This window comes from Choloepus didactylus, chromosome 5 (genome assembly GCF_015220235.1).
Source record: "Choloepus didactylus isolate mChoDid1 chromosome 5, mChoDid1.pri, whole genome shotgun sequence".
In the NCBI taxonomy this organism is placed as follows: domain Eukaryota; kingdom Metazoa; phylum Chordata; class Mammalia; order Pilosa; family Megalonychidae; genus Choloepus; species Choloepus didactylus.
This window is the reverse complement of record NC_051311.1, coordinates 149,798,982-149,820,841: the sequence shown is the minus strand read 5'-3', so window position 1 is coordinate 149,820,841 and position 21,860 is coordinate 149,798,982.

Sequence of the window (21,860 nt, the reverse complement as noted above, 5' to 3'; positions counted from 1 at the left end):
AAGTTGGAATTTCTTTGAGTTAGCCCCATGAATCTGAAGTTTATCAGGCTCTTCAAATGATTCTGATGATTGGCTAGTTTGAGAAAACATTGATCAAGTTCCTTTACTTCTATCAATGCATGTTTAAATCTATTCTGTAATTACCCAACAAATACTCACCTTGACTTCCCCAGTGAAAAGCAGCTTGCCTTCCACTGAGCCTGCCCAGTCAACATTCAATAATGTTGGTGATCTCTTTATTATATTGAGCTGAAACTCCTTCCCCCTCAAGTTTGGCCAAAGGGTCCAACGGTACAGAGAACAAATTTAGGCCAGAACTTGTGAATTTATCACTAAACAATATTCTTTGCATTATAACCCTCTCAAGACACCATTTTCTAAAGGGCTGAGAATCCTTGGAGAGACTTTTCCACAAAACACTCTCAACTCGACACACTATGTTCCATCGTGTTGGGCTGTTTCTTATAGACTTTATTTATAATGTTCCATAGACTATGATCCTGCTGGGCTCCACCAGAAAGCACCCATCATTATCTAAGGAAATTTTGGGGAAAAAATGTGCAAAAAATATGTACAAGGATTGCCTCTGAGGCGTGGACTTTGTTAAGGAGGCATGCTTTCATATTTTCCTCCTGATGAATCATTTGATTTTATTTTCAAGTTATTAAAATTTTTCCAATATTGTTTCCTTCCTCCCTCTCTCCTCCCTCTGTCCCGCTCTCCTTTCCTTCCTTCTGTCTCTGCTTTCTTAGGGCTACAAGTTTGTGTTTAGTCTGCCTTCTACTGGACAGGGGAGAGGCTGGAGACAGGAGGGCCAGTTTGCATTCTGTTACAGCAGTCTAGGAATGAACAGAAAAAGGGTAGTGGCAATGGGGGTGGTTAAAAAAGATAGAAATGATAGGGATAGAAAAATGCCAGGAACAAATATCTAATGGATATAAGGGCAAGGGAGATGGAGGAGGGAAAATAACTCTAAGGTTAAGAAGGACTAATTGGCAGAAGTGGTGAGACCCAGAGGAGATAATTTTCTGGAGAAAAAGATAAGAATACTTTTGGACAAATTGGCTTGAAGAACTAATGGAGAATGTTAACATTCTGTTCTAGAATTTAGGATTGAGGTTAGGAGAGAGAGAAAAGCCTTGAGCCAACGTAAACCTGACAGACTGAAATTTGAGGCATTAACGAGAAAGTTGGAGGGGTACTTCAGGGGCAAATAAGTGTTCTTAGAACTTTTAGAATAACAGAGGTTCCATGCCTGGTGAACCCTATAGTACAGTAAGCATATCTGATGATACTTTGTTTATATTTTTCTAACATCAAAGTTTCAAGGTCAAAATTATTATTCCCTGACTTTCTGCATAAGTTTTCTTAGAGTTTTACAAGAAATTTTACTTTTCCTCAGGATTTATAATTTTTCGTTTCCTTTAGGGAATATATTTGTTTACTCTAGCTGGTCTTTGGCCAAACTATGTGAGTTGTTTAGTCTACCCTACAGTAAATTCTCTTTATGGATAATTCATGATGGTTGTGTTTCTCTGTGTAATTTTTACCCTTTTCTTCCTTCCTCTAATTACTTATATGTTGCCAGCAAAGTGTGTAGCTTCTCAGAACTCTATTGTGTGGTTTAACTGCTCATTTAGGAATGAAAACAACTAAAAGACAAAAAGAATGAAAGAAAGGCAGATGACGGTGGCAAAGCTGTGAGTATTGGAAGGTGGGGAATGTGGATGTCTGGGACTCACTTATAACTCATGCTAGTGGACGCCAAGCCAAGAGAGCCATTTGTTGAAAAGAATGTCTTGCTTCTGTTGAGTTGCTTTCACAACTTTGTCAAAAGTAAGTTGGTAGGGCGACTTTTGGGAAGATGGCAAAGTAGGGAGGTCCAGGACTCACTTCTCGAAAAAAGCTAGTGGACAGGCAGGAACTGTCTAAAACAACAGTTCTGGGGCTCTGGATGCCAGGGGAACACTGTACAGCATCCAGGGAAAAGCAGGAGGGAGAGGATGAGAAACTGGTAAAGAACTGTGAGTAGTTTGTTCTGCTGTGGCTGCTGGCGCCCATGCCCCACTCTCTAGGCAGCCGACTCGGGGTCCAGTCCCTTGGCTGGCTACTGCTGATGGAGAGGGATGTAAAAGTTCTCTTCCCCAAGAATGGGGTGGGGTGGTATGGGGGAAGGGCACAGCCAAGCACAAGGCTTTTGATTGGTGAATTTGGATCACTGGGTCCCTGCTATGAAATAATGTTTCAGCCCACTCTGGAGACTGCCCACAGCCATTGTTTCAACCCCAATATGGATGGAGACAAGGGAGGTTTAAAGACACAGTACCTTCTTAGGGCTGTGGGGAACAGTTTCCTTAAGAGCACCATATGCTGGGCAGGACAGAAAAGCACAGCTTTGGGGAGTCTATCTCCAAGATAGACCACATGTTGGGTCACAAGACAAGTCTCAAAATTTAAGACAATTGAAATTATACAAAGCTCTTTCTCTGACTGTAATGGAATAAAGCTGGAACTCAATTACAGGTGGAGAACAGGAAAATTCACAAATATATGGAAGTTAAATGATCACTATAAATGATCAGTCGGTCAAAGAAGAAAATACAGGATAATTCAGTAAATACATTGAGACAAATGAAAATGAGAACACAATATATAACAACATGTGGGACACAGCGAAGGCAGTGCTGAGAGGGAAATTTATAGCCCTAAATGCCTACATTAAAAAAGAAGGAAGAGCTAAAATCAAAGACCTAGCTGCATACCTGGAAGAACTAGAAAAAGAACAGCAAACTAATCCCAAGGCAAACGGAAAGAAATAACAAAGATTAAGCAGAAACAAATTAAATTGAGAATAAAAATTAAATAGAGAGAATTAACAAAACCAAAAGTTGGTTCTTTTAGAAGATCAATAAAATTGACAAACCCTTAGCTAAATTAACAAAGAAAAAAAAGAGAAAATGCAAGTACACAAAATCAGAATTGAGATTACTACTGATGCCACAGAAATAAAAAGGATCATATGAGGATACTTTGAACAACTGTATTACGACAAATTAGAAAACTTAGATGAAATGAACAAATTCCTGGAAACACAGAACAACCTATACTGACTCTAGAAGAAATACAAGACCTCAACAGACCAATTACAAGTAAAGAGATGGAATCAGTTTCGATCAAGCCAAAAACATCTTGAAAAAGAAGAATAAAGTTGGAGGACTCGTATTTCCTGACTTTAAAGCATATTACAAAACTACAGTGGTCAAAACAGCATGGTACTGGCATAAAGACAGACATATTGACCAATGGAATTGAATTGAGAATTCAGAAACAGACCCTCACATCTATGGCCAATTGATATTTGGCAAGGCCACCAAGTCCACTCAACTGAGACAGAATAGTCTCTTCAACAAATGGTGCTGGGAGAACTAGATATCCATATGCAAAAGAATGAAAGAGGATCCTTATCTTGCACCTCATACAAAAATGAACTCAAAATGGATCAAAGATCTAAATATGAGAACCAGGGCCGTTGAACTCCTAGAATAAAATGTAGGGAAACATCTTCAAGATCTTTAACATCTTGGTCTTCAAGATTATGTGGTAGGCAACGATTTCTTAGACCCAAAGCAGAAGCAATGAAAGAAAAAAAAATAGATAAATGGGATCCCCTCAAAATTAAAGACTCTTATGCTTCAAGGGACTTTGTCAAGAGAATCAAAAGGCAGTCTAGTCAATAGGAGAAACTATTTGGAAACCACATATGTGATAAGGGTTTAATATCCAGAATATAGAAAGAAATCCTACAACTCAACAATAAAAAGACAAACAACCCAATTAAAAATGGACAAAAGACATGAATAGACATTTTTCCAAAGAGGAAATACAAATGGCTAAAAAAAAACCATGAAAAAATATTCAAAATCACCAGCTTTTAGGGAGATGCAAATCAAAACCATAATGAGATATCATTTCACACTTGCTAGAACAGCCACTATTAAAAAATAATAATAAAAGTAAAAATAGAAAACCGCAAGTGTTGGAGAAATAGGAACACTCATTCACTGTGAGTAGAAATGTAAAATGGTGCAGCCACTGTGGAAGACAGTCTGGCAGTTACTCGGGAAATGAAGTATAGAATTGCCATATGGTCAGCAATCCCACTGCTAAGTATATACCCAGAAGAACTGAAAGCAGGGACACGAACAGACATTTGCACACCGATGTTCACAGTAGCATCATCAAAAGATGAAAGCAACCCAAGTGCCCATCAACTGATAAATGGATAAATTAAATGTGGTATATACATACAATGGAATATTATTCAGCTTTAAGAAGGAATGAAGTCTTAATGCATGTGACAACATGGATGAAACTTGAGGACATCATGTTGAGTGAAATAAGCCAGACACAAAAGGACAAATATTGTATGATCCCACTAATATGAACCAATTAAAATAAGCAAATCCTATAGATGAAATCTAGAATATACATTACCAGGGGATAGAATGGGGGTAGAGAATGGGGGAGGCTGATGCTTAATTTATGCAGAATTTCTATTTAATTGGACTGTAAATGTTTGGAAATGGATAGTGGGGATGGTAGCACATTACTGTGAGTGCAATTAATGGTGCTGAATTATGTTTGTGAATGTAATTGAAATGGGAAGTTTGGGGTCATGTATGTTCCTAGTAGGAAAGTCAGAAGACAAAACATGAGACTTTATAACACAGTGAACCCTGTTGTGGATGATGGCTGTGGTTAATAGTACAAGTTTAAGAATGTTCTTTCATGGATTATTACAAATTTACATCACTAATACAAGGTGTTAATAACAGGGTGATAGACGGGAAAATAATATACCTAATGCAAAGCATGGACTATAGTTAACAGTAATATTTTAATATTCTTTCATCAGTTATAACAAAGGTACCACACTATTGCAAAGTGTCAACAATATGGGGGTATTTGGAAATGTTGTGTTTTTTACATTACTTTTCTGTAAACCTACAATTTCTCTAATTTAAAAAAACTGCAATAATTTAAAAAATCATTATATTAAGTGAAAGAAACCAGATGCAAAGTACTACATACAGTATAATTCCATTTTTTAAAATGTAAATATAAATAAATTTATAGAGATGGTATTAGATTAGTGGCTATGTAGGGCTGAGGAAGGGTAGAGGGATTGAGAGGTAACTGCTAAAGCGTATAGGGCTTTTCTTTTTGTAGTAATGAAAATTTTCCAAAATTGATGTGGTGATGAATGTACAACTCATTATACTAAAAGCCATTGATCATACACTTTGGATGGATTGTATGGTATGTGAATATATCTCAATAAAACTGCTTTAAATAAAAAAAGGAATGAGAGAAAAAGAAATCTAGCAACTTCCAGCTGGACTCTCATGAATTATACATTTCACAGGCAAGGCTTGTGAATAGTGACTCATGTGAACTGAAAAGTTTAGGGTCAATGCGGATTCAAAGCTTAATTCAAACAAAGTCACCAGGTCCGTTTCTTGGCTTTCTTTCCTCTGAGCCTCTTCCATCCTCAGTTGGCTTCACCCAGTGTGATTTTAAGATGGCTGCCAACAGCAACTTTCTTCTTTTCCTTCTTCCTCTTCCTCTTTTCTGCCCCCTCCTCCTTCTTTTTCTTCTTCTTATTTTCACATAATTATAGATTTACAGAAGATTTTAAAGAATAATATAAAGAATTCCCATGTACCCTTCACCCACGTTCTCCAAGTGTTAACATTTCTTTCTCTCACAGTAATGCTGGCTACTTTTCCAGAAAATTCCTTCCTATTTGCAGTGTGTGTGTATGTATGTGAATGACGGGAGAATAAGTTGCAGACCTGACGACATTTTATGCCCAAATACTTCAGTGTGTGTTGCCTAAAAACGAGAACATTAGCCACACCACAAGGATCAAAACCAAGATTTGAAAACTGATACAATAATATCAGCTAATCTACAGATAATCAACTTTCACCAATTGTCCCAATCATGTATCTTACAGGATAAGCAAACCATAGATTATGCATTGTGGTCTGTTGTTATGCCTCTTTAGATGGTGCTGAATTCCTGTCCCTAAGGGTTGTAAATTTTACACCCCCAGCAGCTCCATTCTTATTCACATCCAATGAGAAAGACGCGTCCAGGTCCCTCACTAACAAACTCAATTACTCTCTTGATCCTGAGTCTTGTCTACCCTGATTGGTTTAATTTGGGTCCTGTGTTCTTCCCTGTAGCAATTACTTTTGTTAGGAGAAATAGATTGTGCTGATTAGCTAAGCCTAGGTCACGTGTTACTCCCTGGGAGCCCAGGAGTAAATTCTGTGGTGGGGAGTAGGGTTCCACAAAGCAAAATCAGGATACTATTTCTACAGAACATAGGAATGGGAGCGGATGCTGGTATTTTAAACACTTCTGGATTTCTGTTTGGAATGATGGAAAGGGTTTGGTAATGGACGGTGGTGATGGTAGTACAACATTGTGAATGTAATTAACACCACTGAATTATATATTTGAATGTGGTTAAAAGAGAAAATTTTAGGTTGTATTTATTTTACTAGAAAAAAAGTTTTAGAGAATTTTTTTTAACAAGAATCATAGGTCTGTGCGACACAAACAGTGAACAATGAAAATTGTGAACTATAGTTAATAGCATTATTATAATAATATTGTTTAATCACTTGTAACAAGGGTACCACACTAATTCAAAGGGTTGATAATGGGGGAAAACTGTGGGTTGTTTTAGTTTCCTGGCTGCTCAAGCAAATACCATACAATGAGTTGGCTTAAACAATGGGAATTTATAAGCTCAAGTTTTGAGGCCAAGAGATGATCCAAATTAAGGTGTCATCAAGGCCATGCTTTCCCCAAAGCCTGGCGTTCTGGGGCTGGCTGCCAGGGGTCCTTGGTCCTTAGCTTGTCACATGGCAAGGCACATGGCGGCGCCTTGTGGCCTCTCTATTCTCTTTAGGGTTGCACTGATTTCAGCTTCTGGCTGCTCCCTCTGTGGCTTTCTCTCTCTGTCTGAACTTCATTCCCTTATAAAGGACTCCAGTAATAGGATTAAGATCCATCTTTGTTAAGGTGGACCACATCTTAACGGAAGGAACCTCATCAAAAAGTCCTCCTTACAATGGGTTTGCACCCACAGGAATTAAGTTTCAGAACATGTTTTTCTGGGGTACATAGATAGAGCTCTAAACCATCACAGGGGGTATATGGGAACTCTATACTTTCTGCATGATTTTTTCTGTCACGCTATAACTTCTCAAAAAAAAATAATAATAATAATAAAAATACAGGTAATACCTGAGATTTCCTAAGACCAGGGATAGAACAAAATAGTCCCAGGCCTATCATAGGTTTTCCTGTGTATGAATTCCCTTCTTCCCCAGCCTTCTTTTCTGCAACTATCCAAAAGCATTTAAAATTTGTAAACAGCCTTTCATGTGGTACTTCTGCTTCCAGAATTTGTTTAAACAGTCAGAGGCATGTTTTGCCATCAATAACAAACAAAGAAATAGCATCGGGTGTTGCACAGCACACCAAGCATCTGAAAATCCTAGGGTATCGCCAAAGAGAGACAAAGGAAATTGGAGACATTTCAGAATGGATGCACAGTGAGTTTGTACATCTTTCTCAAATTAAAAGCCAAAGTTAAACTCAAATTCCTCGGCAGCAAGCCATGTCATAATGAAGCTTCCTATTTGCACACACCATTGATTCTTTTCTCTCATTCATTCTTTCAGAGGGACGTTTAAGATAAACTAAGCCACAGATATGTCTTTGAAATCCTTCACCAGCACCAAATTTCCAACAAGTAGCAAAAAATCTGGAAATTGGAAGATCAATATGCTCCAAAAGACGTGCTACTTCCACTACTACCATCACCACCACCACCCCGTGTCTCTCTCTGCGTCTTCGATCTGGTCTTTATTAAAAATAAGCTGTTCAAAATGATTTGACTTTTCTGGAATAAACAAATGTAAGCAGCAGGCTTCTTGTCTTCTGCAGTACATGTCTTTTCTGTTGGCTTCTTTTCAGTTGCTTGTTTCTTGGAACTGCTGCCTTCTTTCCCACTGAAGCCTTCTTCGGCTTCTCACCACCACCAACCCTTCTCCTCCTGTCTTCCCCTCCACCTACTTCTTGCCTGGAAACCCCTTCTCATTTGATTTGGCCTATGGTGCTGCTGCTTTACTCACCCTGAATCTGTGATTCTGGCCTGGCAAAGAATGGTGTTTCAATGCATAGTCTTTATATACGGGTTTGGTTTCAACAGGATCCTCATGTTCTTTCGTAGGTTCTTCTTGAGGACTTGACGATGAATCTGCTTATATGGTGCTTGGAGGGCTCTTTGGATCTCTGGGCTTTTCAAGATTCCATTAAGGTCTGTATCTGTCTTTGCATGGGAAGGTTGTGGTTATTCTTGAGGGAGGCAGCTTTACACCAAGTGCCCTTCAGATCACCTAATGTGCACTTTCAGTCCAAATGCAGAAACATCCCACAGGCCCACCGGGAACATGTTTTAAAATGTTCAGCTTGCTTATATTAAACAGGGTAAGGTTTCTGAAGGCCCTGATGATATCATTGTCCTCGTCATAGAGGATGCTGGGGCCCCTGCTCTGGAAGCAACCATGATAAGAAATTTTTTAATGCAATTTAATGAGATATATTCACATACCATACCCTGCTCTCACCCTGTGACCAGCCTTTGGCCCCGCTCTTTAGAGTGCTTGGTGGAAAGCTGGTGCCTTGGGCAAGATCTAGGCCCATGGGGGCATCATGTATGTAAGGAAGAGCAGTCAGCACATGGCATGCTGAGGTCCACACTCTTAAAAGCTGATGGCTCAAAAGGGGGATGCAAAATGAAATGAAATAAAGTTTCGGTGGCTAAGAGATTTCAAATGGAGTCAAGAGGTCACTCTGGTGGACTTTCTTACACACTATATAGATAACACCTCTTAGGTTTTAATGTATTGGAATAGCTAGAAGTAAATACCTGAAACTATCAAACTCCAACCCAGCAGTCTGGACTCTTGAAGATAATTGTATAACAATGTAGCTTACAAGGGGTGACTGTGATTGTGAAAACCTTGCAGATCACACTCCCTTTACCCAGTGTGTGGATGGATGAGTAGAGAAATGGGGACAAAACCTAAATGAAAAATAGGGTGTGATGGGGGGGATGATTTGAGTGTTCTTTTTTATTTTTATTTTTTATTCTTATCCTGATTTTTTCTGATGTAAGGAAAATGTTCAAAAATAGATTGGGGTGATGAATGCACAACTATATGATGGTACTGTGAACAGTTGATTGTACACCATGGATAACTGTATGGTATGTGAATGCATTTCAATAACACTGAATTCAATTAAAAACAAAACAAAACACCAAAAAAAAAAAAAAAAAGCTAATGGCTCACAAGACCCTACAAAACGACTTTGCTGTTGCTGCCACCCATATCTCTGTCACAGTAAAGAGCCTGATCCTCAGGGTTACAGGAATAAAACACCCATGGCACTCCTGTGGCACAGGCAAGAGGTTCATTCAAACTTGACTTCAGCCTGGAGTCCTTCAACCCAATAAAGCAACCATGCAACCATTGCCACTGGGGAAGCCCCTAACCCTGGTGATACTGATTTGAAACTCTCAGAAAGAAGAAACATTAAGTATAAGCAGGGTGGAGAGGAGCCGCACCCCCCCCCCAACTATATCCAGTAACAAACAAATCTCTGAACATAGGGAGAGGAAACAAAAGCTAAAACAGAGGTGCATTATTTGACCCAGTGGAAAATCTAGATTTCGCTGAAAGAATTTATACAACAAAAAGATGAAAGGGCATGGATTGGCTTTTGCACATCTGCAATATAGGTTCTGAATTATTTAACATCTCTTGAAATGCACCAATTGGCAAACCTTCCTGGCCTAAATTGATACTGGGGCATAAATTGCTGTTGTACTTGGAGATACCACTAAATTTAACCAAATTTAAATTTAACTAAATTTAACCTTTTATCAGGGGAATCCTACTAAATGAATACAAGATAATCCCTATACACTTAGGGAAGTTACCAAACAAAATAGGGGACAAGCAGGCATGTCTCACCTTAGCCATCGGAACTATTGCCTTGCTTAAATTCCTCACAGTTATAGGGAATTGCCCTAAAATATCTCATATTAAGCATAGACTCCTGGACCCACAAAAGTAATAAGTTAAAATTAAATTATCTATTGAATATTTCTCCAGAATGTTCTGAGAAACTACTGTAACACCAAATTGTAATGTTCTTTACTTATGCAATAAACTTCATAAGCAAGTCCAAGAAAAAAAAATTAAATTGTTGGCACGTTCAATCTGCTTGCCAAAAGAGGACCTTGTCAGTTTATTCAATAACCATAAATACATAGAATCTTGAGTGGGGTGTGAGAACTTGTTTATCTGTACAGGTTAGTGTGATGCCCCGATACATCCCAGAGTAATTTTGGCAGAGAATAAAAAAGTATTTGCATAGTCCCCTTGAGGGGCTGGAGAAAAATGTGGAAATATTAAACTTTTCCACCTGGGGAATTCCTGATATTCTCACAAGCATTGGGGATAACATTGTATTAGGCCAAGTCCTCAATCTTGGGGCTTGCCCTTATGAAACTTATTCCTGCAAAGGAGAAGCTAAGCCTACTTATACCTAAGAGTCACCCCCAGTGAACCTGTTTTTTGCTCAGATGTGGCCTTGCTCTCTAAGACAACTCTGCAGCTGATCTCACTGCCCTCCCCGCTACGTGGGACACGACTCCCAGGGGTGTAAATCTCCCTGGCAACATGGAACATGACTCCCAGGATGAGCCTGGCCCTGGCAGTGTGGGATTGAGAAAGCCTTCTGGACCAAAAGGCAGAAGAGAAATGAACCAGCACAGGATGAGACCACGGCACTGAGGCTGCTGTTATCCACTGTGAGGAGCCACTCATCCTTTCCAAGTTTAAAAACAGACCAAATTGGGCTGTTAAATGTAGAAGCAGTAGGGATAACCATCCTTTCTCTAAATAGGCCTTGTGTAAAGGGTTTCAATCCTTTATTATGAAACAAAATAAAGTTTCAGTGGCTGAGAGATTTCAAATAGCATTGAGAGGTCATTCTGGAAGTTATTCTTATGCATTATATAGATATCCCTTTTTGGTTTTTAATGTATTGGAATAATTAGAAGGAAATACCTGAAACTGTTGAACTGTAATCCAGTAGCCTTGATTCTTGAAGATAATTGTATAACCATATAGCTTTTACAGTGTGACCATGTAATTGTGAAAACCTTGAAACTGATGCTTCCTTTATCCAGTGTATGGACAAATGCATAAGAAAATAAAGAAAAAGAATGAATAAATAATAGGGGGGATAAGGGGTATGGGATGTTTTGGGTGTTCTTTTTCTTTTTCTTTTTATTCTTATTTTATTTTTTGTTGTAGTAATGAAAATGTTCAAAAATTGATTGTGATGAATGCACAACTGTATTATGATACAGTGAACCACTGTGTACTTCAGATGATTATCTGGTATGTGAATATATCTCAATAAAACTGCATTTAAAAAAAGTTAGTGATTACCTCAAAGTGATGATACCTTGGCTAAAAATGAAAAAAAGGGGGGAAGGGGTCCTATGAACACTTCCCCCCATTAAATAGTTAATATGCCCTAATATAAATTAAAGCAGGGCCTTCAAGGATTGAAACCCTTTACACAAGGCCTATTTAGAGAAAGGATGGTTATCCCTACTGCTTCTACATTTAACAGCCCAATTTGGTCTGTTTTTAAACTTGGAAAGGATGAGTGGCTCCTCACAGTGGATAACAGCAGCCTCAGTGCCATGGTCTCATCCTGTGCTGGTTTGGATGTATTATGTCCCCCAAAATGCCATGTTCTTTAATGCAATCTTGGAGGGCAGATGTGTTAGTGTTGATTAGGTTGGAATCCTTTGATTGACTGTTTCCATGGAGATGTGACTCAAACAACTGCCGGTGAAATGTTTGATTAAATTATTTCCATGGAGATATGGACCCCACCCATTCAGGGTGTGTCTTGATTTAATCACTGGAGCCCTATAAAAGAGCTCACAAACAGAAGGACTTCAGAGTAGCTGAGAGTGACATTTTGGAGAGCAGCTAAGAGACACATTTTGGAGACAGCCATTGAAAGCCAAGTTTTGCTAATGCTAGCCCCAAGTTTGCTCTGGAGAAGCCGAGAGAGGAGAAAATGCCCCAAGAGTAACATTTTGAAGAATGCATAGGATCTGAGAGAGGAGCTGGAACACAACCCGGGATCAGCAGATGCCAGCCACGTGCCTTCCCAGCTAACAGAGGTTTTCCAGACACCATTGGCCTTCCTTCGGTGAAGGTATACTTGTGTTGGTGCCTTAATTTGGAAATTTTCATGGCCTTCAGAGTGTAAATTTGTAATCAAATAGCCCCCTTTATAAAAGCCAATCCATTTCTGGTATTTTGAAAAATGGCAGCATTAGCAAACTGGAACACATCCACTAAGACCTCCCTACCCAATATTATTGAAAATTACTGACTTCATCCAATCCTCAGCTGGTCAATACTTTGCAGTCACAGATCTAGCTGATACATTCTAGGTTTGCCTTCACCTCCAGAGGAATCCTATGCACCCTTACCTGGCTGCCCGTGGGGTGCCTCCACAGTCCTGCCCTTCATTGCACAGTCTTTGCAGGCAAGTTCTTAATAGCCTCCAGCTTTCTCTAGAACAAAGATATGACATGACAGCGATGCCATCTTCCTCCAAGGAGGTTCATTGGACACACTGATTCAGAACATGAAGACGGTCACAGAGGAGCTCACAAAACGGGATGAGCTATCGCCCCACACAAAGTCCAAGACCTGGCCAGCTCTGTAAAATTTCTAGGCATGTTTTATTTGATAAACCAAGGACTACTCCACCCCTGACACTGTCAAGAAACAACCACTGTACTTCAGTATGCAGCAAAAGTACTTTATGCATACTTCCTATTTCACCACACAGAAAACTTTAAAAAATATTTTAAAAGGGTCCAGATTGGATAGAATTAATGATTTTTTAACTGCTTTATCAAGAACATATTTAAATAAAACTGGTTCTTTTTTTAAAATGCCATTGCACAGAGATGAAGACTGCAAAGGACTACTATTAGAGTTTGATGCCACTGCTTTGATTTATGCTAAAGGGCCAAGAGTTTTACCCACAGTGGCTCTAGCACTTTAAGTACAAATGTCAACACAATGAAAGAGGCAAATAATCTGTTAGTATTATTATGAAACTAGTTTGATCTTGTAGAGCCCTGGAAGGGGCTAGGGACCCCAGGGTGCCTGGACCATGCTTTGTGAATTCCTGATATAAGCATACAGATGTACACCTACATGTACACAGGTTCACAGTGCCCAATGTATTTCTTCTTGAGGGTTACAGACAAAAGCGTTTGCAAGTCAAAGCTCAGCTTCTTCCCTTTAGATCGTTGTAGTCTTTTCTCTGCTCTTTGATCCTATATGTTTTATAGCTTTGAATGTCAAAATGACCCATAGAAGAAATTTGCCAAGGTCTGAAACTGGCTAGCAGTTGGAGAACACTGATTTGCTGCTGGTGTGGACGGGAGACAGGGACGGACCCACAATCAGGCTTTGGTCTCGGCCAGGCCCAGTGCACAGTCCCATGGCCCTCAGGTCTCAGGAAAGGGTCAAAAAAAAAAAAAAAAAAAAAAAAAGGAGGAGGAAAAATATTGCCAGCACACATAGTGTAGTGTCAGCAGAGTCCGTGTGTGCTCTACGTCCCAACAAAATAAGCCTGGGTCTCAATGTCATTTTCCCAGAGAGGAAAAATATATCAGAATGTGACAGAACTGTTGGAAGTAGATGCTATTTTTAATTCCATTTTTCAAGTAAGGAAATGAAGGCACTGATCAGTTAAGTAACTTTTCCCAACTTCTGCAGCTAATTAGGGGTGTGGTTCTCCTAATCAAGGCACTTCAGATTGTTTCCTCCAGGAAGAATTCAAGGTTCTGTTGCATCAAAAAGTTGTTTCGAGGCAGACCATATGAGGTTGTGAGATGAAAGGGCATTTAGAACCAGAAAAGTCAGGAGACCAGGAATCTGGACTCAAGGGTTCTAGTCCAGCTGGGCCAGTTTGAATGTATTATGTCCCCCAAAACACCATGTTCTTTGATGCAATCTTGTGGGGGCAGACGTATTAGTGTTGATTAAGTTGGAACCTATTGATTGACTGTTTCCATGGAAATGTGACTCAGTCAACTGTGGGCAAGACCTTTGATTGGATAATTTCCATGGAGGTGTTACTCCAGCCATTCAGGGTGGGTCTTAATTAAATCACTGGAGCCATATAAAGGAGCTGACAAACAGATATAGCTGAGAAAGAAGCTTCAGCCAAGAGATACACTTTGAAGAATGCACAGGAGCTGAGAGTGGAGCTGGAACACAACCTAGGGTGAGCAGATGTCAGCCACATGACTTCCCAGCTAACAGAGGTTTTCCGGACACCATTGGTCTTCCTTTGGTGAAGGTATACTTGTGTCACTGCCTTCATTTGGACATTTTCATGGCCTTCAACTAAATTTGTAACCAAATAAACCCCCTTTATAAAAGCCAATCCATTTCTGGTGTTTTGCATAATGGCAGCATTAGCAAACGGGAACACCAGCCTTGAATGACTCGCATTTTAGAGGATCAATAATTATTTTTTAGATGGCCAATGAGCTGTGTGATTTAGGGGAAATCACTTAGCCTCCCTGGGCCTCAACTGAGTCTCCATGAACTGAGGTGAACTAGGTGATTCTTAGGCCTCCTCAAACAATGACAATTCCATGTTGTTTTGCTTAAGATAAAAATTCACCTGTTAGGTCTTCCTGGCACTCATCCAATTCCTTCATTGACTTAACAAGAGAGTTTTCATTCCTTTCCAAACTCAAGAAAACATCAGGAGCTTCATTTGCTTTCCCCAAATACCCTAGAAACAGAAAACTCTTTGTAGGTTTTCTGTCTCCTGCATTTGGAAATGTGCAGGTGCATGCAGGTGGGGAAATCCTAAAGGATCCTCCGCTGTCAGTGTGGATTTATATAGGGAGCAGAGCACATGGACTATTTGACACACCTGTTCACCTAGGGAGACGAATATCCTTTCCTGGTCATTTCTAAATTGGTGCTAGATGGTTGGCAACATTCATTAAAATCCTTACAAAAGACACCAGCTCATCTGAAACTAGCTGAAGAGAATGAATCCAAATCGAATCAGAAAACCAGATGTGCAATTGAGTAAGGAAAGCGTCTCACAACACTTCAGTTTGAGGAAAGTCAATGTCACTAATTAGGAACTATTCTCAGACACCTCTGGGCCTTGAGGGCATGTGTTCCCTGCAAACATTAAGCTTTCAGTTTAAAAAGTGTAACTGCAAGGAAATCCTGAGGGTTTCTATGTCGTGAAGTGAGGAGATTTTATAGGAATAACCTGTGTTTTTCTGACCCATACCTCTAGCTCCAACTCCCTGGAGTCCCCAGAGCCAGACCCTCACTAGGCTAAGCCAAGAGAGGTGCCGAGAGCACAGTGTTTATGCAGACACCTACCCTCAGAGCCCCCTAGGTGCCCCTCTCTTTCTTGGTTCAGCCCTGCTCCCCAGCATGCTACAAATAAAAAAGTGTATTTCATTGGGGGTGATAAAAATGTTTTAGAACTAGATAGAAGCGGTGGCTGTACATTACAGAACACTGTGAATGTACTAAGTGCCACTGAATTGTACATTTAAAAATGGTTCATTTTATGTTATGTGAACATCTCTGTTTAAAAAACACATTTGGATGCTTGGGGTTCTGTTTAAAATGTTTAATGCAGTATTCCAGCCTAAGCTAAGGTATGACATGCCTTTTCTTGCAAATATTTCCCTTTATTTAATCTCTAACTTCTGGGTATATACTATATTCTGAAAAATAAATCCTTAAAATAAAAGTTTCTGACAATTAAGTTCATTTTACTTACACATCTTTAGTGATCTCTTGGGCTTTGTCTCTCCTGAAAGGAATTCTATACTGAATGCAGTTCAAAGGAGACACGTCAAACTCCATGTTGTGGCTTATCTATGCAGATTAGAGGGCTTCATGGATATGGTAAGAGATTTGTCTGTAGAAACCCCTTCCCCATTGCCTCTTCAGGATCAATCCCAAAAGTTCTTGGATCCTGGAATTCCCTTTATTATCCACCACCACAGCCTCCCTAATCCCCTGCATTCCAGGGAGGAGAGAAGTAAGGGGAAGCCACCCTCCTGCAGATGTTCTGAGCTGATCTTCTGGTGGGTGGGGCACCTGCTGACTGCAGTGACCTCACCCATGGTTGGATTTACCAAGAAATTACTATTTATTACTAACTGGAATGGTTCCAAAAACAGTTTCATTCACAATGTCTTTGGCAAATACAATTTATATCATTATGTTTACAAGATAAAGACTACAGCTACAACAGATAAATGCATGAACAAAAGGTACTATATCCATATAATGGAATATTATTCAGCCATAACCCGTGTGATGGTTTGAAGCTGTATGAACCCAGAAAAACATGTTCTTAAACGTAATCCATTCCTGTAGGTGTGAACCCATTGTAAGGAGGACCTTGTGATGTGGTTCACTTCAAGTGTGGCCCAGGCCAGTCAGGATGGGTCTTAATCCTATTACTGGAGTCTTTAAAAGCAGAATGAAATTCAGGCAGAGTGAAAGTCTCTGGAATCAGGATGCTGAACATCAATGGAACTCAGAAGAGAAGGGACAGACCAGGAGATAGCACCATGTGCCTTGCCATGTGGCAAGCTAAGGATCAAGAACTGCTGGCAGCCAGCCTCAGAACACTAGTCTTCGGGAAGAAAGCATTGCCTTGATGACACCTTGATTTGGATTTCCTTTGAGCTGCAAAACCGTGAGCAAATAAATATTGTTTGAGCAGCCCAGGAAACTAAAACAACGCAAAGGGAAGTTTTGATATATGCTACCATGTGGATGAATCTTAAAGACATCATGTTGGGTGAAATTAAGCCAGACACAAAAAGACAAATAGTTTATGATCTTACTTAAACGAAATACCTAGGATAAGCAAATTCATAAAGGGAAGGGGGGAGGTGAGGGGAAGAGAGAGTTATTGTTTAATGGGTGCAGAGTTTTTGTTTGAGGCAATGATGAAATTTGGGTAATGAATGTTGGTGATGGTAGCACAATATTGTGAATGTTAATTAATATCAATAAATTGTGCATTTGAAAGCAGCTGAAATGGGATATTTTGAACTGCATATATGTTATCACAATTAAAAGTGTAAAAAATAAAATAAATTTTAAAAAGAAAAAACAATGCCTATTTCAAAGCCCTCCCAGAGCCCCCCTGGATGAGAATCCCACATGGGGGGGTGGGAGGGATTTGGAATCTGCATTTCATAAAACCCTGCAGGTGACTCTGACGTGGAACTAGGCAGGGCAGTCTCAGCCCGGTCCAGAAACGCCAAGTAAAATATTTCATTTTTTGCCTTACACCCCTGCTACATTCATACCTGTTTACAATGCAAATCCTCCAAGGAAAGATAGCATAATGTCGTGTTAGGCAGCAGGAGAACATTGGGGATCTAGAGAAAGGAGAAGTTGAAAATAAGGAGCAAAATGAAGTAAAGACTGAAGGGTTAGGAAGGTACAAGGAATTAAAGACAACCAATTCACAACTAATGTTCCCCAAGCCTGGCCCTGGCCCTGATTGGGACTCTGTCTAAATGATATTAGACAAATTGTTTAATGTATAGGGCTTTACAGAAATAAAGCTGAGGAAATTATTTTTATTTCTGCTTTTTAAATTTTTTCCCCCTTCTGTTTGCAGCTTGGCTTCTTCCCTTCCACTAACACAGCCCATCAAGACCCTCAAGCAGTGCTCAGAGCTCCCATTCCCAACTTTCCAGCTGAGCAGCTCTGCACTCATGGCCCAGGTTTCCCCAGGGAGAACCCACCCCAGCCCCTGCCCAGTATGATGTGCATTTTACAAGGGATGCATGGCTGCTGTAAGCAAGGCAGGTGGTCTCATGGCCCTAAGAGGGGAAGGTGGGAGTGGGGATACCTGGCATTTCTAGCATTACAAGGGAATTATTTCCCCTTCCAAAAATGAAGAACGAGACTCTGCTCTTCTAGCAAGGAGGGATCTGGAAACTCTGACATGTGGGAAAAAGCTGAAAGAACTGAGCATGTTAGTCTGGATGGTGGAAGAGAGCGCATGCATGCTCAGTGTTTCCAGGGGAAGGGAAAGTTTCAGTGATGCATGAGCTGACCACCACAGGGCACGGTGGTGAAGAGCCTGGGCTCCAGGGGCAGCGAGTTACGAAGATGTTTGCTCCTCGTTTTCCTCGTTTGTAAAATGTGTCTGATGATGATACTTACCACAAAGCATTGTTGTGACTGTGAAGTGATATTAAACATGAAAGGGGCTTAGTAAAGTGTCCAGTTCAATGAATTGTTAGCTAAAGAAAATATTTGAGGAATTGCAACCTGTGTAAAAATGTTGTTATTGCTTCCCAAGGTCAGAAGCATTTAAGCAGATCACTCGTTAGCAATGTCAACATAAGAATCCATACTCTGTGTTTTAGTTCGCTAAATTTGCCAAAATGCAATATTCCAGAAATGGGTTTAACAATGGGGATTTATTAGCTTAGAGGTTTATAGTTCTAAGGCCATGAAAATGTCCAAATCAAGGTATCAACAGGCGATGCTTTGTCCCCAAAGACTAGCTTCCAGCAGTTCTCGGCTCCTCTGTCACACAGCCAGGCACATGGTGACATCTACTGGTCTCTCCCTTCTCTCCCAGGTTTTGATGCTTTCAGCTTCTGGCTTCAGTAACTTCCTCCCTGTTTCTGTGGTTTCTCTGTTTTCCTGTGTGTCCTTCTCTCTCAGCTTCTCTGTGTGCTCTGATTTTCATCTCTTATAAAGGACTCCAGTGAGATTAAGACCCACCTGAGTGTATACCTCCCTGGCAACATGGGACATGACTCCTAGGGATGAGACTAGACCTGGCATAGTGGGATTGAGAAAGCCTTCTTGACCAAAGGGGGAAAAGAAATGAAACAAAATAAAGTTTCAGTGGCTAAGAAATTTCAAATACAGTTGAGAGGTCATTCTGGAAGTTACTCTTATGCAAGCTCAGACAGATATTGCAGATCACCATGGTATGCCAAGCCCCAACCTACAGTATTCCTGAAAACCCTAAAGAATACCTTGGGCTTTATTTAAAACTTTATAAATGTATTACTTAGTAAGTTTATTTTTTCAGAAACTTAAGGCCTCCAGATTGTTCCTATGCCAGATAAGCCGTGAAACCTGGAGGTACCTGTCTCTCCAAGAATGTCAAACCAGTTTCATTCCTCTACTCCATAAGGTTGACACACTTTTCCAGCACCAAGAATCTAAAATGGTCGTTGCTAAGATATTCCTGAAGATTGAGAGAATGATCAAATGAGGGGGAAAAGGTGTAACTGAGAAATTAGGATTTTACAAATGATTATGATTATTGACTCATTGTATAGATATTTCTTTTTAGTTTTCCAGTGTGTCAGAATAGCCAGAAGGAAATACCTGAAATTGTTGAACTGTAATCCAGTAGACTTGATCTTTGATAATGACTGTATAACTCTATAGCTTTTATCATGGGACCATGTGATTTGTAAAAACCTTGTGACTGACAGTCTCCTTATCCAGTGTATGGACAGATGAGTAATATAATAAAGACGTGCATGAAAAAAAAAATAATAATAGCATGGGCATATGGGGAAAAAAGACTCCTGCATAAACTATGGACAATAGTAATAGTACTACTTTAATAATCTTTCATCAATTTTAACAAATGTAACTCATGTTAAAAATAGTAGAATTTTTTAAAAAGTATCATCAATTGTAACAAACTTTATGCATGCAAATGTTGGTAGTGGGGTGGCGTATGGGAATCCTGTTTTGTTTTGTTTGGCATGTTCTTCTGTAAACCCACAACTTCTCTAATAATAATTTTTTTAAAAAAAGATCACATGGCCAAAAAAAAAAAAAAAGACTCACCTGGGGCACACCTCAACTGAAATAACCTAATCAAAAAGTCCCACCCACAATAGGTATACACCCACAGGAATGGATTGGCTTGAAGAACATGATCTTTTCTGGGGTACATACAGCTTCAAACCATCGCACTCCGTGTGGGCCGTTTGACTAGAAGGCTTCTATGACTTTGCTACTCAAAATGTGGTCCGTGTACCAGCGTCGTTGGCAACGTCGCCATCACCTGGGAGCTTCTTACACAGTCTCGCACCCAGCCCAGACCTGGTGCGTCAGAATCCACACTTTAACAGGAACCGCATGTGCTGGGGAAGCACGTGACAGCTGGAGAAAACAGCTCTATTACCTCCTCCAGCTCCAGGATCTTGTGAAGAAGGGGGTCACACAGCTCAGCAGAAGGCTCAAAGGAAGTCTCAGGTGGTTAATTAGGGCGCTTGAATCCACAAACACTGGCTCTGCCAGCCCTCCAAAGGGGACGCCCTTTTAAAGAAATGACTCGACTCTTTAGAAAGAAGAGCGCCACCCAACCTGCATTTCGCTTTGCAAACTAAATGGCGGAACCTCTTTTTTTCTGAATAGCTCCTTCCAAAACACTGGAACACTAAAAATCACAAGTAGCTGAGACATTTAACGAGGCATTAAAACTTCTCAAATGCAAGCGAACCACATTTCCCTCTGACATTAGAAAGGCTCTTTTTCTGAACACTTCCAGCAGGCGTGGGAGGACCTGATTAACACGAGAAAAAGAGTGACCAGCGCCGTGTCGCCAGGAGGTGGCGCCAGGCGCACAGCCGGGAGGCAGACCCTGGAGCGACGCGACATTCTGGAAAGTGGGGCTTTGGAGACAGCCTGGGGGAGAAGTGGGGCTCCTGTGTGCTGAGGGCCGCCAGGAAACTGTGGGCCTGGGGAAGATCCTGGTGACCCAACAGCAAACTGGAAAACTGCAGAATGACTTTTTTTTCCACCCCCCACTGTCATGGGTTGAATTGTGTTCCCCAAACACTGTTCAAGTCCTAACCTCCCATCCCATGAGTGTGACTGTATCTGAAAATAGGGTCTTTGAAGCTCTGATTAAGTAAAATAAGGCCAAACTGGATTAGGGTGGGTCTTAATCCAACATAACTGGTGTCCTCATAAGGAAAGGGAACTTTGGACACAGAGACAAGCTGACCCAGCAGAGAGGATGGCTGTGTTATGATGGAGGCAGAGACTGTAGTTGTGCTGCCACAAGCCAAGGAAAGCCTGGAGACACCAGGAGCCAGAAGACATGTGACACGGTCTCCCCTCCAGGTTGCAGGTGACGCAGAACTGTGAGAGAACACATTCCTGTTGTTCTAAGCTGTCCAGTTTGTGGCATTTTGTTGCAGCAGCCCTACAAAGCCAAAACACACCCACTAACTTCCCAAAGTAAGCTCATGGTGCTCAAATTCATCGAGGCTGACAACATAGCATTTTACCCAAGCCTGTTATCCTGGAAGACAGCAAAGGCTAAGAAATCCCCTCACCTTTTGTATTCTGGAAAATGGCTCACTTGCAAAGAACCCTGCCTTCCTCCATATGACTTAGGTAAGACTCACAGGTTGCCCCTGTGTTTGCCTGTGACAGACATGGACCTTCCAAATTCCCATTCTGTGCCTCATGATTAGCTGAATTGCTTGTCCTCACTGACCAAACTGCAAGAAAATGCTTATTAACCAAATTTGATTAAGCTTCTCTCCTCCCCCCACATCCCTGAACTTTAAGGGTACC